At 44.9% G+C, this 15,650-nt stretch overlaps 1 long non-coding RNA gene across 3 annotated transcripts in view; it reads left to right on the top strand.

The window, feature by feature from the left end:
- LOC120399967 overlaps positions 1-15,650 on the top strand; it is a 71,591-nt gene that overhangs the window by 37,541 nt on the left and 18,400 nt on the right. The window contains exons 2-3 of one of the 3 annotated variants that reach the window (XR_005595431.1): positions 445-630; positions 4,368-4,515. The exons of 1 other annotated variant lie outside the window; for it this stretch is intronic. This is a non-coding gene — a long non-coding RNA (uncharacterized LOC120399967). Of the gene's footprint in view, positions 1-444; positions 631-4,367; positions 4,516-14,648; positions 14,803-15,650 lie in introns of those variants that run through there. One more of the 3 variants, XR_005595430.1, reaches the window with a different exon arrangement.

Here is a 15,650-nt window from a genome sequence, read left to right as displayed (position 1 = left end):
AGCACCCTCAGCTCCCAAGGATGTCAATAGGCTAGGATGGCATTCTGGATTTATAGGAGGTACTTGGCACCTTGCAGGATTGGCCTTCATGGGAGCTCTGCATGAGAAGGGGGCTGCAGGATCTGACCCTATCTATGTCTGTGGGAATAGTTGAAATGGGATCACTGATTCCACATGGAAAAATGAGTCAACTTCTCATATTGCAAGAAAATACTCTGCCTGTTCACCTTAGTGGTGAGTCCTTACTGCAGGCAAAGCACTCATGGACTTCAGTGGAATCAGGCCCTAGAGATTTTAAATGGGCCAAGTGTCTGTAAATTATAGATATAAGAATCAAAATGGTCAAGAACATTTGTTGACAGTGGAGCAATGATATCAAGGTAAAATACTATTGAAAAAGCAATTTCTTAATGTGTTAAATCTATTCTATTCTGATTCATCTAGCACACCCTGACATGGTAACTGACCATCAGACCGTAGCTTACTACGCTACATGGATTAGCATCTAGCAAAACTCATTGACGCCAGTGGGAGTAGGATCGGACCCAGCAATCCTGAGCATGTCCCTAGTTCTCTACATCTTCAAAGTGTTGTACAAACATTAACTAATCCATACAGCACCCTTGTGAGGTAGGTAAACAGCCTACGAGATTATTAGAACAAACCATTCTTAACGTCGCATTTATTTCCCACCATATAGTGATTTGTTAACTAAGTTTGGACAGTGAAATGGGACTGGTCGGTATCACGTTCGTTCCTAACCGGTTTGGCATTCTGGTGTGCACGCATCAGCTTACCGCTGATGGGGGTGAGTGGAACCCATTGCCATAGAAAGTCACTGAGGCCAAGAAAAAGGGACGGGATGTGTATATGCAGAATAGCCCGGAGTTATTAAAACTAATGCTAACAAAAGTTCTGGAAGGAATATGGAATCTCATACTTCAGGGCTCAAGCTAGCCTTTAACTATTAGACACCAGGATGAGACCTAACTTGGGGGCCATCTCATCCCACATCTGCCAACCGTGGGGTTCTTCCATCTTCCTCGGAAGCATCTGGTGCTGGTCACTGTCAAAGACAGGAGTCTGCATCAGCTGGACGTCAGGTCTGATCCAGTCTGTCTATGCTAGTTCCATGTGGGTCTCGTGCTCTAACCCCCATCATTGCTCTGCCAATGCTTCCAGCCTCCTTTGCCTGATTCTCCACTTCTCTGACACGTATTTTCCTGCTTTCTCCCAAGCTGCCTCTTACAAAATCTGTAAAGCCACCACCTTATCCTACTTCAAGTCCCTCCTCTAGGCTCGCCTCTGCCGTAATGTATGCAGAAAACTGCTGTCCAATGACCGCTAGGCAGGTGACGAGCTGTGATCACTGCTCCCTGCTGGCTAAAAGCTGTGTGCATCCTATTCGTTTGGTTGCCACCATCTTCCCTACCTTCACCCCAACCCCCTTCTTTGGCTCCTCCACTTATTACTGTATATCTTATCTTTTAGATTGTAAGCTACTGGGATAGGGCCTGGCAGTAATTGTCTATATGTACAGCACCTAGCACAATGGGGCCTGCCCAGGTTGGCCGCTAGGCAGTAGCACAGTATAAATGTTAGATAAATGAACAACACCTGCCCACAAAGGGTTTTACTGAAAATAAAACAATGAGGATGTTTCTATTCCTATTCGGCTCTGTAGCCCCTGCCACACCCCTCGCTGGTATTGTGGGCGTCCCTTCCTGCAGCTAGACCCGGGACGTGCTCTCTAGTTCCTTGCCCGCTGCACAATCTCTTTGGGATCCAGTGCCCCCAAGCCCCTGCAGCTGTAGAGGAGTTTGCTAGCTGCAGTGTCTCCTTTTCCAGGGCCATGAGGCTGGCTCTGGGCACCCTGGGTACCCCTGGAGCCAAGGGAATACAAAGTGTGGCTGGTCTCACCCCCAACTGTTGACTAGGGCAGCAAGTGGGACAGCCCCAAATGGAGCCAGTCCCCTTTACCAGGGTGATCAGTCTGGGAGTCCCTGAGAGTGCGGATGGCTGGCACAGACTCTGCCACATGAAGGAGCTCAGGGTGCATCAAGCCCTCCTGCATCAGTACCGCAGGTTCTGGGAGCCTGCGAGGATGGTTAATATCCACCCTCCTATCTGCACCATATACCCTTGGGTCCCTCTGCATCTCGCAGCCACAGCAAGATCTGGCAGCCTCCATAAGACCCCAACATCCCACTCCTGAACAGGACGGTGGTTTTGTATATGGCCCTGCTCCCTGCCCTCCCGACAATCTCCCCTGCCCCTAGTGAACAGGAGACTCCCACCTGGAGACCAGGTGAATATTCCTTTTGGCTCAGTCCTCCTGGAGTCCACAAATCCCTTCAGCTTTTGTCTCAGTGGCCCCTCATTTAGTGGAAAGTCGGTGGTTCCTCACGCAGCTCCGCCTCCATAAAGTCTTTTGGGTATTGCACAGCTTCTCCCTGACACGGGTGCACCCACACTTCTGCTTGCCCCAGAAAACTGCAGAAGCTGTTTTAAAATAATTGCATCCGTCAGTTCTCTTACTGACCATCCTGCCAGCTTGAGCCACTGAGTTGCCTCCGAGGTGAAGGTCTCAGGCTGCTCGCCCCCGAAGGAAAAGGCTCCTTCCAGAATGCTGCTGGTCCTTCTCCAAGATCCCCAACCACTTCAAAAGCAGCGTCGATGGCTTTGTAGTCTGCGACAGCATCCTCACCAGGGATCAATATGCGGCTTGGGCCTCTCCTGTTAAAAAAGGAGCTAAATGAACAACTCAGGACTCCCTCCACTGAGCAGCAGTGGCTACCCATTCACATGCCAGTTAGGCCTCCGGGTCATCATCCAGATTTATAATTGCATGGAACCTGCAGCTTGGGTAGCGTCCCTGGGCTATGCTGAACCTCTGGAGACCTGCCCCAGGAACTGTTGCTGTTTCGCTCCCGCAGCATCATGGGCTTGCTGCTGTTCTAAACATTGCAGCAGAAGCGCTGCTCTTTTCGGACCGCATCTTTGGCTTGCTGCTACTGTATCTCCGGCCACTTCGGGGTCTCTCCCATTTTCAATTTTTGTTCTTCTTTTACAGAGGGGGTTCAAAAGTAAGTTCCATGAGTCCTGCTGCCCCTTTGCTCTAGCGACGCGAGTTGCAGCCAGTCACAACTGAACGCCCTTGCTGGGGTTTGGTTTTATTCTCAAAAAGGAACCTGAGATTCAGCCCAAGCGTCTCCCCAGGCACGTCTGCTCCTAGGGGTCCTCCCCAGGGATTGCTCAGTCCACAGTCTACATTTTCTCTCTTTGCAGAGGGAGAGAGAAAGACACTCCCTTATCTCCAGATGGGATAATGAGCCACCTGCAACTGGGACGTTAGTACAACATACTTATTTCCCAGCAGGGCTGTCACCTGCTAAAAATACAGTGTTTACAGGCAAGCACTGACACCCTATTACATTGCCTCTCCCTCTGAGGAATGCCATTCAATCAGGGGGCAGATTCTGTACTCTTACACACCACTGGAAGTGAGTGAATTCCACTGAAGTGAGTGGCATAATTCCACATTTACGCCCATGTGAGTGAAAGGAGACTCTTACTCATGGCACAGCCACTGACAGCTTTCTAAACATGGATCAGCCGTACAAGCTGGCGAAAAGCACAGGGGTGAGTTGGTATAAATGCCCAGATAGACAGATCCTCAGTTAGCTTGGCTAAAACCCAGAACCGAAGGGACACCTGGAACTCCAAACTAAAGAAAAGTTTGCTGTCCATGTTACAACAGGACATCAAGACCTACCGTTATCTGCTGGACCATTAGCAAGCTCACAATTTGATCACAGCATCTAACCTGGAAGGGAATGAGGGAAGATAATGCTTCTGTTCCATAAAACAGACCGGGTTCCAAATCCTCCTTGCCTTATGCACATGAGGAATCCCATTCGTTTCAGTAGGAGAACTCCTGCAAGTAAGGGGACCAGGGTTTGGCCCTAGCTGGACAGCGTTAATAAGACAAAGATGGAGACAAAATTCTGAATCTCCTAGTTCATCATACAATCCGCAAACCTTTTTGACCATCTTGGGGGCAGATTCAACCCTGCTTCAGCCCTTCAGTTGCACCAGGGATGAATCTGGCCCCATGCCACATGTGTCTTTTGTGATGGAATCGGTCACACAAGGGCTCAGGATCAGCAGGTTCTCTACTTACAACTTACAGTTGAGATTCACTGCAGAGCAGATACAAACCAATACAGATTATTCCCTTTCAGAGCACAGGCCATTTATCATTCAGGTACAGGCGGATCCTGCCTCGAGCCCTTTTTTACGTTATAATGGGACTGCACAAGCATAACGAGGTGCAAAATTTGACTCTCTGTGATCTGTTTTTGCAGCAGACAAAGAACAAAGGTGGCCTTGCGATCTAGCCGATTACTAATGTGTAAGGGTAAGTCAACCCCACTTCTTTTTTCTGCCTACTGTAACGTGACAAGCGTAAACTCAAAAGGTCGACATGTTGCATGTAAAAAATTTGGGACTGTAACGTACAGATAAGAGAAAACTGAAATCAAATAATGGAACAGCAATAAAATAATGACAATTTAAGAGTAATTGTGCTTTTTGGTGTTTCAAAAAACAAAACAAAACCCAATCATCCTTCAAGTTTCATTATTTCAATGTAAACCCCTCAAAAAGCTCAGTAGAGTGACAAATCGCTCAAATTCAAACACGAACTTTGGAAGCATACGTCTGTTGTGAGTTATTTTTTTCATTGTTCGATTTGTAGCTTCAAATCAACTCCAACCTGTAATTCCAGCTGCTATACAAAGTCAAGAACACATTGGTATTTCATCCCATATAGACAAAAACGACACCATAAAAAAGGAGAAACAGCTGGGAACAGGCAAACAATCACCAAGCCAGAATGGTACAGACACCAGATCAGAAAGAGGTGAACAAAATCTCTTTGTACTGAGCAGTTGCAGAATTTGTAGAGCGTTAAAGGGAGGAAGTTGCAGAACAGACCTTGTGAAATTGCCTCTCAGTGATGAGTTTTGCAATCCTGTCATGTGCTTTAGGTGAGACGGGGGCTTGTCTACATCGTGGTTTAGAGCACACCAGCAAAAGGGTAAATTCTAATGTGTGTTGCGCACTCACTGGCCCAGGTGGCTCACAAAGCTTCCCCAGTGCTCATTAACATAGCCCTGTTTCAAACATGCAACACGCTGATGCACATTAGAATTTACACCCCTGCTGGCACATACTAAGGCAACATGTAGACAAACCCCACTAACAGCATTTTCCCTCTTCTATTCAAATTCACTCACATCTGGCTTTCATTTAATATCGTTGCTATTCCCCCCCCCCCCCATAAGGATAACTACTGGAACTTAAACTCGATAAAATATTTGCCCCTTCTCCAGAAATGTGATATTATCCTCAATCCATCTCCAAATATTTTGCTTGTTTACAATTCCTTTATATTTGGCAAAGCAGTGGGGATAAATAGTGCCTCATTAATGGACTGCTCTAAAGGTTTTATAACTTTATTAGTCTAATTCTACTCTCAGTGAAGTCAACGGGCTGGATGCAGAAAGCACTCCCATGTGAGTATTCCTCGTTCGTGCAAATAGTCCCAGTGGTTAGAATTATGTAGCTGTAGTACTAATTTCACTGGGACTACTTAAGTGAGCAGAATCGATGCGTTGGGCTCACTGAGAGCTTTGCCACTGACTGCATGGGCAGCAGGATCAGGTTTTATATTTCATGTTTGGCCAGGCTATATTAGGAATAAACAAATGAGAGTTCCGATCCATCCGGCAATTCCATATGAGATAACATCAACAGGTACCGTACTCAGCATATCGGGCGAGACCTTGGTCATTATGGCATTGCTGGCTAGTAATCTCGGACTCTGTGCATTAACGGGAGGAGAAATGCACTGGTAAAACAGCGCAAAAGAAAGCCACGTACAATTTTCATGGAGAGGACGAGCTCTTCCCTTCTGTGACAGATTCTGAAGGGGAAAGTGTAATTTGCAATATGGCACAATAAACATGAAGGGAGAAATCTAAAGATCTTTAGCCTTCCAGAATCAAAAATTGGAACGGATGTTGCTGCGTGGGATGCTACAGTATATGTGAACACTGAACGTGAGCTGCAAATTCAATGATACTTCATTTGGGTAAATTAGTTAAAAGGGAAGAAAACAGAAGAAGGTAAAAATAATTGTGAGATACATTTGTTCATATATTTTCCTCCCTTGCTCCTAACTAGCCCCATCTTCCCCCGCATCCACTATATTAAGATCAGACCATTTAATTGGAAGATCAGGATTGCAAAATCATTTCCTTTCAGTTTCACCGCTTCATTCCAGATACAAAGAAAGCACCTTGGAAAAACCAAGAATAATCTGAGCATTCTGGTGTCTGTTTGACATGTCTAAAATTATACTTAAATAAAAAAAGTAATAACCCACTGAATAATGAACACAACAATATTGACTCTAGTGTATAGGAAAATAGGATCCAGACAGGATTTTACAACTAAGAAAGGATAGCACAATAAAGATTATGACATTTTATGAATATTCAGTGTTATAGCTTTGAGCTTTATTGCAAAGCAAAAAATATATATTTGTATATATATATATATTTTTATCTACATATCACCTCTGACATTTTACACCACACTAAAGCACAGGAAATCAAAGAAATCATAGTGAGGTAGATACAAAACATAGGGATGTAGAAGACTCCAGTTTCTAAATTTGGCTTAACACAATTGTCATTAATATATGTATATTCAATAGAGCAGTGAGCTTGGATTCAATGAGTCCTGATAAAATCAACGCTAGGATTAGAGCCTGTCTAGAGACACCATCATATGGAAAAGAAAAGAAGTGCATTCATAGGCATTTCCAGCCAACAAGCCATATTCAGAGGGACATTTTGCTGTCAGTTCTCCATGATTTCCCAACAGCGATACAATTAAAGAAATAGCCTGTGTTCTAGGGTTAGTAGTAGTGGAATGTCAAAAATGGGGGAGCAGGGCTGTTCTGGTGATGTTGAACACAAGGATGCCTGAGAAAAATGAACCATTTCCCTTCTTGCATAATCATCCCATGGAAAGCAGCGCAACCTGGGAGATCTTCACTAAACAGTGCTCTTGACCGCTTTGTGATTACAAACACAAGCATAGCCTTGGAATCCAGCAGCCAGAGCAGTTGACACTGGCCAACAAATTTTGACTTCAGTGGGAGTTGAAAGTACTCAGCACCTTGCAGGATGTGATCCCATGGTAGCACCTTTCAAGCAATAGCCACCTTTACAAATAGTTTCTTAGGTGATAAGAGACCTGCATCTGAGTCGGGGGTAATTAGTTTTTCAGTCACAAGGGGTGATGCTAAATGCAGGTGAAGTTTAACAAGGAGAACTTTATTAAACTCTATGGACAGCTCCATCCACGTGGCGGAGCTGCTTCCAACCTAACTCACGGGTGTCCCGTTTCCCTGGTGTCCCCTAAATAACAGTCCCTCGAAGAAACATGGGCCCTCTCACTCTAGTTCCACTGATCATGGTACAATTCGAACTGTGTCTTGCAGGATCAGGTCCATAGTTTGCTTGGCCACTGTTGACAGGCTCTCAGATTGAATGCCCGCCCAGAGAGGTATTAGGGCCCTGGACTACTGGGGATTCTTCCATAGATCCTGAATTCCCATCACAGTTGGTACTGAGGCATTTTGAACTACTGAGGGCTTTTAAAATTAATTATAACTATTATTATTTACACAGTATTATAGGTGTGAATGGTGCTTTACAGAGAAATGAAGGATATGGAGGGTCCCTAAAAGGTGATACTCAAAGTAGTATGACCTCCCTTATGTGTGGCACTGGAACTCTTTCCTAACTACTGCAGTTGAGCCCTGGCATAACTTCTTACAGTGCATAGGCCCAGTTAAAGAAAATCAGGGTATATAATTGCCCAGAACAGGTTCTATTGCAGTACCTCAGACTTACGAACACCTCAGGAATGGAGGTTGTTCGTAACTCTGAACAAAACATTATGGTGCTTTCAAAAGTTTACAACCCTAACCTTGACTTAATACAGCTTTCAAACTTTATGACGCTGACGAAAAATGCATCCTAATGACAAACACTTTGCTTATGTCAAAGCTTTTTTTACTTTCCATTTATTGTTTTAGTAGTTTATGTTTAACACAATACTGTACTGTATTTGCTTTTTTTTCTCCCTCCCCTCTGCTGCTGCCTGATTGCATACTTCCAGTTCCACACGAGGTGTGTGGTTGACTGGTCAGGTCGGAACTCTGGTATTCACAACTCTGAGGTTCTACCGTCTGCTACTCCTGTACCAAATATGTGCATCTCTCGCACTCCATACTTGGAAGGTAGAAGCAAAAGGTGGTAACTTGGAAAGTGAGCATCATTAATGCGAGTTAACCTGGAGCTTTGTCTGATACTGGTCTGAGAACATTTCTCCTCCCCTTGCCCTACTATAACTGCCACATAAAGGTTATTTTAGAATCTACTCAGAGCAAAGTATAGAAAACAACGAAAGGAGGATGGTAGGAAGAGACTGAGGATGTCTGAGTAATTAATTAACCAAGACAGAGCTGCTAACATTCAGACCTTCAGGGCCAGATTTTAAAAGTATTTAGGTGCCTAAAGTGCAGAGAGGTGTCTAGAGGGATTTCAGAAGGACCGTGACACCTAACTCCTGTGGAAAGCAATGGGAGTTAAGCACCTAGGCACTTCTGAAAAATCCCACTAGGCACCTATCTATACCATTGGGTGCCTAAACACCTTCACAATCTGGCATTGCTGTCATCGGAGATAAAACTTGGGCTCTTCAGTCCCGGATCAGAAGCCCCTAGCACTTGAGCTAAAGCAGTAGCTCCTTAAGTTGATGAGGCACATAGCATGCTGTTCATGGTCACATGCACTAAGCCACTGTACCACTCATGGCCCTTGTTATCAAATCATTTTGCATCCTTTCCCTCTACCCAAGCAACCCCTAAGGAAAATGGCCATTTCCGAGAGGGATGTCCGCTGGGTGATTACCCATTTACAGAGAGGTTCTGTGGCAAGGAGGACAGGGTGGCTGTGGCTACTGGACTGGGATTCTTGACTACAGCAAACCCCAGCTGTGTGTCTCCCCCTGCCAGGGACCCCTCTCCTCCCAGCCTGCCTTCCTTCAGCTCCGGAAGCAAAGCAATACATGGAGATGTCTCACTTTGGCAGCAGACATTGAGCTGGGGCGGGGCGGGGGAGCGGGGAGTTCTGCGCAGACAATGGATGACAGCAGGCATCCAACATGAAGTTCACTTGTGCTGGAGGGGACCACTTCAGATGGGTGGGTGGAATAGGTAGCGAGGGCTAGAAAGTGAGGGAGGTCTCATTTTAAAGAAGGGAAGCAGCTGGGCTGGAGGTGCGGAGGGTCACATAGGCTCAGCGATAGCAGGCAGGGTTCCTGAGACAAATATGAGACCGCGCCTCAGGGCAGAAAAGCTGAGAGCAATTGCATGCTTGTCCTTAGGGTTAACCAGGGTGAACCAGTTCCATTGCTTTCCAGACACATTTTAACAGTACAGCTTTTTAAAAATGTGGTGAACAGCCATTTTGACAGCAGCTGTGTAAGTTGTTGGGAGAACAGTGCATGGGTGGCATATTGGCGTTGCGCTGTGTGTGTGGGATGTATTTGTGTTGCGCTGTGTGTGTCTCGAAAGCTTGAGTGTTTGACTATATGGTGCGAAAGGCTTTCATGCCATGATTGTCCCGGGTCTTTATTTCTCTCAAGGAGACTTTGCTGGTGAAGCACAGAGATAAGAGAGCTTTGCAGCTTTCACCATTTAAGAAACTAGGATCAACTAAATTAAAAAAAATCTAAAATTATGGGGTTAAGGGCTTGGGTCAAACTTGCCCTCCAGCTTTCTTCATTCCCCGAATCTAGCAATTCAGTGTCCCCAATTTTCCGTAAAGCTTAAGTGTAAATTGCTAACTGGAGCACAGTCTCCCCTTGGCCTCCTTTTCAGATGGGCACCCCTCAGCAGTGCAGTTCAAAGGAGAGACATTAGGTGATGTGCTTATAAGATTAGAGCAGGGATTCTCAAACTGGGGGTCGGGACCCCTCAGGGGGTCACAAGGTCATTACATGGGGGGTTGCGAGCTGTCAACCTCGACCCCAAACCCCACTTGCCTCCAGCATTTATAATGGGGTTAAATATGTTAAAAAGTGTGTTTAATTTATTGTGGGGGTCGCAGTCAGAGGCTTGCGATGTGAAAGGGGTCACCAGTAAAAAAGTTTGACACCCACTGGATTAGCGTCAATGGAAAAAAATAATAATAGCTTGGATCTGTGTGTAGGATTAACCATTTCTGTACCCCCAAAACCCAAATAGCAAATAAAAACTAAGGACCCCTCTACAAGAGCCAGGAATGATCTGACCCCCAAACGTACATGTGTAAGTCAAATGCCAGCATTTAGCCCATAAAGGATTAGTAGCATTATAAGTAAGTGCTTGATATGAGACTTATGGTATCTAGATAGCAAAGTGATAGATGTAGAAATAAGTATTAATACATCAATGATATAACTCTAGGGCAGAGGCAGGCAAACTTTTTGGCCTGAGGGCCACATCGGATTTCAGAAATTGTATGGAGGGCTGGTTAGGAGAGGGGGTCGTGGCCCGCCCCCCCGCCCGCCATCTGTCCCCCTCCGACCCCTGCCCCATCCACCCCCCCGCTCCCTGTCCCCTGACTGCCCCTGGACCCCTGCCGCCGCATCCAACCCCTCCTCTCATTCCTGACGGCCCCCTGGGACCCCTGCCCCATCAACCTCCCCGCTCCCCTGACTGCCCCCGGACCCCCGCCACCCCCTCCAACCCCTCCTCTCATTCCTGATGGCTCCCCGGGACCCCTGCCCCATCCAACACCCCGGGACCCCTGCCCCATCCACCCCCCTGCTCCCTGTCCCCTGACTGCCCCCGGACCCCTGCCGCCCCATCCAACCCCTCCTCTCATTCCTGACAGCCCCCCGGAACCCCTGCCCCATCCAACCCCCCGCTCCCTGTCCCCTGACTGCCCCTGGAACCCCTGTCCCTGACTGCCCCCTGCCGCCCCATCCAACCCATCTCCTTCCTGACTGCCCCCATTCAACCCCCAGTTCCCCCTGACCCCTATCCACACCCCTGCCCCCTGACCACCACCCTGAACTCCCCTGCCCTCTATCCACCCCTCCCCACTCCCTGCCCCCTTACCGCACTGCCTGGAGCACCGGTGGCTGGCGGTGCTACAGCCGGGCCACGCCACCGCCACCACCATGCAGCTCAGAGCACTGAGTCAGGCTGGGCTCTGCAGCTGCACTGCCCCAGGAGCTCACAGCCCCACCGCCCAGAGCATTGCACTGGCGGAGGAGCGAGTGAGCTGAGGCTGCGGGGGAGCAGGTACAGCAGGGGAGGGGCTGGGGCTAGCCTCTTGGGCCAGGAGCTCAGGGGCCAGGCAGGACAGTCCTGCAGGCCGGATGTGGCCTGCGGGCCGTAGTTTGCCCCCCCCGCTCTAGGGTACCTTACACAGTCTGATCCTTTGCAAGCTTCTATGCAGCTGTGCATCTGCCAGCACAACATACAACGCAATGTAGGAACTAGGGTCATACTTAGAACTTTCATTTACTAAACTGGAACCAAATGTTTTCCAGAGCACTCAGAGTTTGAGCCCGACCAGCTGACTGCTGAAGAGCAATTTTAAAGCTGTATAAAGACATAACATTTGAAGATTTGGGACAAAATTTTCAAACTTGGTTGCCTAAATGTAGTCACCAGAATATAAATGGTTTCATTTTCAGAGGTATTGAGTGTATGTAGTTCCCATCAGCATCAATCAAGATCATAAAACTATATTCTCATCTAAGCAGGACACCATTGCTTCCATAGACAGTGATGTGTCTTGTATTGTCACCGACTTTTTGCAAAGATCCCATAGGCAAGACACTCCTCCCTTCCACCCCTGTTCCCACACCCACAAAAAAGCAGCATCGAAAAGTCAAGGCCAGATTCTGCCACTCACTCTTGTTGAGTGGAAATCAGACACAGATACTTCTCAGGAGGAGGAGGGGAGTGAGATCTAGATTGAATGAGACTACACCGATTCACACTTCTTGGTTTGCATTCACCTGCCTCCTTGACAATAGGTGATCTTCAATTCAATTCTCTATCAGTCCTTTTGAAAAGCTTCATTAATACCCAGCACCATCATGAAGTAGGGAAGGATTTTTAACTTCATTTCATGGGTGAAATCCTGGATGCATTGAAATCAATGAAATCAATGGGAGTTTTGCCATTGATTTCAGTGCAACCCAGATTTCACCCTAGCGCAATAAGATGGCCAGATCCACCTCCCACTGAAGTCAGTTGGAGTGACGCGGTATTTACAGACCGAAGGCCTTATGTGAGTGCAAAGTGCTTAAAGGCTGGGTGGGTATTATTTCCATTTGACAGGCACAGAGAGGTGAAGTGACTTGCTCAAGGTCACATGGCAAGTCTGTGGCAGAGCAGAGAATGGCAGCCAGATCTCCTGATTCCTACTTTCCTACATCAACCACTAGACAACGCTGCTTCCTCAGAAATGATCCCCTCACTTTCACTGGTGTTCTCCCATGTAAACTGAAAAAAAGCTTTAAAGGCCAAATTTCCCTAGATACATGCGCTCACTTCTCCCACTCAAGATGGACAGTGCAGTGAGTATATATGGCTCAAATTTGACCTTTTGTGTACAGTAGAGTAATAAATTTCCCCTATAGAACCAGGCTATTTAATGTGGCTCGATAAACCTAAAGAACAGGAAAATTATCCTTTATATGTGCATGTGTGATTATATACTCTCCCTCTGTGTATACACATATTTATTTTTTTAATATATATATATATATATATATATCTTATATACTACATCCTATATAATGTATACACACTTGATCCTCAATTATCTGGTCTCCTCTTAATCAAAACTCTCTATTTGCATGTTAGATAATATCCCCTACATTTTCCATTTAGACAACTTTATACAAGTCTTAAAGTGCGTTATAAAGTGTGTCAAATTTTCTATGTAGAAAACTATATACATATAACACACACATATTAAAACATTTGAAGTTAAGCCAAATTTCACCTTCATCTTCACCCCCCCCAATACCTACAATACAAAACCAGATTTTTTTTTTAAATTCTGAAACCAAATGGAGAGAAAATGAATAAAAGAACCCCCCAAACAGCCAACAGAAACCTGGCACATGTAGAAAACAGCAATTCACTTACAGAACATAAAGAGGATCATGTTTGAGTCTCCTTTTTAAAAAACAAAACAAAACAAAAGCCTTTTGTTTGACTGTTTGTTTGTTAGCTCTTATAATTTGAGAAACGTCACTGTAGCACTCTCACCTTGAACCAGAGTTTGAAACTTTTTGTGTTTCTTTGTATAAAAGAAAAAACGGTTTGGGATATGGAAAATAGTTTGGAAATTTGAGGTTGGAGAGAGAATAGAGATAGAGAAACTGGAAGATTGCATAGTTGTGAACAGTGGCTTCTCATCAAGGTGAAAAAGTGCATCATCTGATAAAATAGCATCTGATTATTATTTTTTTTTAAGTTCGGTTCCATATGTTTTTTTTCCTCAGTCAACTGTACATGTCACACATGAAAAGGTATTTACAGCACACACACACATGCTAACATTAAACACCTGACATTAAAACAGCCATTCTTTAAATGTTCCATCATAGTTTTTTTCCATGCACATTTGTATTCTTTTTAAATACATTTTTTTGCTACATCCTAAAACCATAAACTTGTCTAAACCCATCTCGTGTAATTTTGATCTTTAGCAACATAAAAAGGGGGTAAGCACCAGGAATGGTTTGGCTTGACCACCAAACCTGTAATTCAACGTCTTTTTTTTTTCCTCTTTCTTTCATTCGGTCACTGCCTTGTGTATTTGTTTGTTTGTTATTTTTGATTTTGTTTTTCTTAATTTTCCAGAGATGGGAAAAAACAATTGACTTTTTTTTAAGCGTTCTTGAGGTAAGAGTTATATGCTAAACACCCGTGGCAGACAACAAGGCTTTCAAAAGCGTTTGAGAAATTAAAAGAGTAAGAACAGTAATCATCATCATAAATAAAAAATCTTCTGACAAAAATATTTCCAGGATCACTTTTTGCTAATTAGTTTAACCTTCATGTCCCCTTCATTTCCTAAAATTAGCAATGGAATTAAGCAGAAATGCAACTACCTTGGTCTTTCACCCTCCCACCTAGCCAAATTAAATGACAGTTACGTATTTAAAAAAACCCACAGATACTTCAAAAGCTTTTCATGCTTGCTGTCTGCCTCAAGTGCATTTTAATATATGTCTGATCATTTACATTTATATAGGAAAGTCTTTTTTGTTACACTTTATACAGCATCTCTGCATTTTTGTCTTTTTCTTTTCACTTTTTTTTAAATTTTTGTTTTTTGGATAAACAGTTGGTTATAACAATCTACAGTAAGGCTGCACAGGAAGAATTCTGTGTATTATTTTTTTTCTAAGAACCAAAGTATATAAAATGAGGTTTGATTCTAGCACCTTTTACAGTATTATTGGTGTTGTTCCCTTTAATAGAAAATAGCATCACTCAACATCCTTTCATCTGAAACAGTACCATGGTTTCCGCAAGACTTTAAGGTATTGACAGAGAGGGAAAAACAAGGTGACACGCTACCCAAGCCTGCAGTCCTCACTCTGACAAAACTCCCACTGGCATCAGGCAGAAATACCCATGTGAGTAAAAGTGAGTTACATTTACTCTCACGTGAGGGCTGCAGGACTGGACTTTCCCCCCAAGCAGAACAGAAAAGAGAACATTTAAATAGAAAAGTAGATCAAGTTGCTGTCTCAGAATTGTCATTCAACTGGTCATCAGCTGAAACTGTCTGCGGTTCTGTCAATGCGCAAAACCTCATGGAATGACATGTGTGGCATTCTAGTGACTGAGTAGGTGCCCAAAGAGGAGAAGCTCAAGGTGATATAGCATCCCCTATATTCATCACAGCCAAAGTTCCTGCACCAGTCACATGAGCATGATAATTACACACCCCCTGTGCCCGACCAAGCTCCTTTTGATGTCAACAGCAAAACCACCTTTGACAACATCGAGAGCATGGCTGGGTCCTCATCTTTCCTGATGGCCTTTGGAGAACTGGGGGCCTCCTTTGATCAGGGGGTCCCTCTGTAAAGGCTGATGACAATTTGAAGAAATTGTTTTTGGGTGAAACAGCAACTTTCACAGAGCATGTTTGGGGGTGAGGGGGGATAGAAAACCAACGCACAGGTCACTCAAAGGAAAGCAAACCCTTCCGTGGATTTTAACACTCTACAGAATGTTGAGCCTTGTAAGACAGCTGTTAGTCTCACTGGAGTAGTATTTATTTCTGCAGAGGAATGGCCGATTCCCCATACAGCTTCATCAGAACCTCAATTATATATATATAATTATAACTATATGATATATCTATCTATATTTATATATGTATACATTAAAGTCTGTTACTGCACTGGCACGTAACACAGAGGAAAAGTACTGGCATTGTAGCTTCCTGCGAGTGGTTGCCTTGACTGGAGTTCTGTGA

Source organism: Mauremys reevesii, linkage group 3, assembly GCF_016161935.1.
Source record: "Mauremys reevesii isolate NIE-2019 linkage group 3, ASM1616193v1, whole genome shotgun sequence".
Lineage (NCBI taxonomy): Eukaryota > Metazoa > Chordata > Testudines > Geoemydidae > Mauremys > Mauremys reevesii.
Note: the sequence above shows the minus strand (reverse complement) of the source record. Positions and strands in the feature narration are given on the sequence as shown.